The sequence below is a fragment of the Octopus bimaculoides genome, chromosome 26 (genome assembly GCF_001194135.2).
Source record: "Octopus bimaculoides isolate UCB-OBI-ISO-001 chromosome 26, ASM119413v2, whole genome shotgun sequence".
Classification (NCBI taxonomy): Eukaryota; Metazoa; Mollusca; class Cephalopoda; order Octopoda; family Octopodidae; genus Octopus; species Octopus bimaculoides.
The window spans coordinates 10,142,834-10,145,824 of NC_069006.1; the positions used below are offsets into that span (position 1 = coordinate 10,142,834).

At 39.7% G+C, this 2,991-nt stretch overlaps 1 protein-coding gene across 1 annotated transcript in view; it reads right to left on the minus strand.

The window, feature by feature from the left end:
- LOC106868957 (anoctamin-7) overlaps positions 1 to 2,991 on the minus strand; it is a 300,499-nt gene that overhangs the window by 295,802 nt on the left and 1,706 nt on the right. The window lies entirely within an intron of this gene.

Consider the following 2,991-nt stretch of genomic DNA (forward strand, 5'->3'; position numbering starts at 1 on the left):
GCCCGGTGTGCTAACGTTTCTGCCAGCTCGCCGCCTTTCACTTTCTGTCTACCAAATCTACTCACAAGGCTTTGGTCGGCCCGAGGATATAGTAGAGGACACTTGCCCAAGGTGCCACGCAGTGGGACTGAACCCAGAACCATGTGGTTGGTAAGCAAGCTTCTTACCACACAACTACTCCTGTGCCTATGTATGTCGAACAATATTTTCCACTTAATCCTACAATTATCATTAATGTGTTCCATTTGAACTATAGCAGGTCAATACCTCCAGGAACGATATGAATGGTGGAGAAGATTCCAGTGGGACAATATTTTGGGGAGGAAGGATTGGAAATGGGATTATTAGTGAGCCAAGGTGTGAGATACATGCAAGAAGGGTGACATAGGAATTGGGGAGATGAGCAGGAGATGGGGTAGGCCTGAATGGAGGAGGGATGAGATTAGGAAGCTGACAGGAGCAGAGGCCATTGTAGAAGAATTAGTGTAAAATAGAGGATAGAGCATGTCTGTGGGACAGAGGCTGGAACATGTCTGTCTGTATGGTGGGTAGAAATATATTCTGGCCATGAAGAGAATGGTCAATCTTTGCGGTTGGATCCTAGCTGTATTAAGGAAGTGCTTTCACCAGAAGAAATCCTATGTGTACATATCATCATCATCATCATCATCTTCATCATCAACATCATTGTTTAACTTTCCCATGGTTGCATGGGGTCAGACGGAATTTGTCTAGGCTGATTTTTCTGCAGCTGGATGCTCTTCCTGTTGCTAACCCTCACCTCTTTACAAGCGATGTGATATTCTTCCATCGCCAGACACATTTTCATGGAAGAGTGGAAATGAACAGCCTCAATTGTATGATGATGATGCTCATTTAAGCCCATCAAAATCTATGTGGGATGTTACAGTTGCAGTTCCATATATATATGTGTTTGTGTGTGTCTGTTACACTCCAGCTTTTTATCATCTGGTACAAGATCATCTCCTCCAATGCTCCCCACCTCCTCTCAAAGGATCTTTGTCTTGCACATTACTTTGGTGACTCTGCCAGTGCTGGTCCCGCATCAAAAGCATCAGATCCATGCCAAAACAGACAGGACAGTATGTCAGATGAAAGCAAGTTTTCAGGCAAAGGTCAATCGCATTTTGTCAATGAATGACGAAGCTCATTTCCATCTCAATGGCATGGTGAATCAACAGAACTGTCGTTATTCGGCTCTTGAAAATCCAAGAGAGCAATGTCACCAAAATCGTCAGAGCAATGTTGGAGAGTGTGGAGGCCAGCTTCGAAGAACGCATTTCCGAAATGCATCAATGAAAACGGACACCACATGATGGATGTTGTTTTCCACACATGATTCTGAAAAATGCTAATTCAATACAAACTCATTGATGTCAATAAAATTTTGTCTGCAGCTAAAATTAATGATTTTGTGAATTTTTCAAAACCATCCCTCCTCTCTGATCCACCTTGTGTATTTGTCTGATGCTGGTTATGAATATCAACAGATGAGCCATGGAAAAATACCTTACAAGAGAGTATTCTGCACGATAGATTTACATATGGTAGTGTTTGTGTGTGTGTGTGTGTGTGTGTATAAAAATATATACATATACACACATACACAAATGTACATCATTATCATTAAAATCATTTAACGTCTGTTGTTGACATGCTCAGATAATAAACACACACACACACACACACACACACACACATATATATATATATGTGCACACATACATACATCCACACATATACACACTCAGACATGTGTATATGTATTTATATACACACACACACATATACAAACATACATGCTTACACACCAATAAACACACACATTCACATACACGTGTGTGTGTGTGTGTGATGTATACATATATCCACTCCCACACACACTCAGGCATGTGTATCATGTCTGCAGCATCACCAGCAGTATCATCAACATTATTATCATCGTCATCATCATCATTATCATCATCACAACCACCACCACCACCATCATCATCATCATCATCATCACTATCACAGTCACCACCATCACAACCACCACTACCACCACCACCAACACCACACACAAACATACATGCTTACATACCAATAAACACATTCACACACATGTGTATGTGTGTGTATATATATATATATATATATATATATATATGTATATTATGTATACATACACAAACACACACATACACACATAGGTATGTATTTATATACACACACACATGTATATGTATTTACACACACGCACGCACACACATACACACACACACATACGTGCACCTATAATTGGTTGAAAGTCAATGCAGGTGAGAAGCCGTTATATTTTCCTATGTAGCAGCTATTCACCTCATAAATAGCTATAAACATTTTCACCTGTCATCTTTCATGCAGCGTTCGCCAAAAATCAGCAACGGATAATATTTTTCCCCTGCAATCCATACCAAAAAAAAGCCGAAACATATCACCTGTGTCCTCTCCCTCCACAGGTACAAAAACAAACCACCACCCCAAAAAACCCTTTATATATATAATCATCGTTATTGTTTTTTAACCCTTGGTCAGACCATGATCAGGTCACTTCTGATCCAATGAATTCCAAAGTGTAAATTTAAGGGAAATTTGTCTGCTATTTTAAACAGGTTGTTTGCACAGAAGATTACTTTATTGCGCACCCCCCCCCCGTGTGTGTGTGTGTGTACACATGCATTTACTATGCGTGTATTTCTTTGACTATATGCGTGTCTCTGTAAATATATTTATGTAGGGGGGTAGGGCGCTCTGACTATGTGAACATATGTGTGTGTTTGTGTGTTTCTCTGTGTACATATGCATGTGTTTCTGTAAATATATATATGTATCTCTAACCATATGTATAGATATGTGTGTGTGCATTTTCCTGACCATATATGTATGTATGTGTGTCTCTGTATGTATGTATGCTTGTATGTATGTATGTATGTATGTATGTATGTAAGT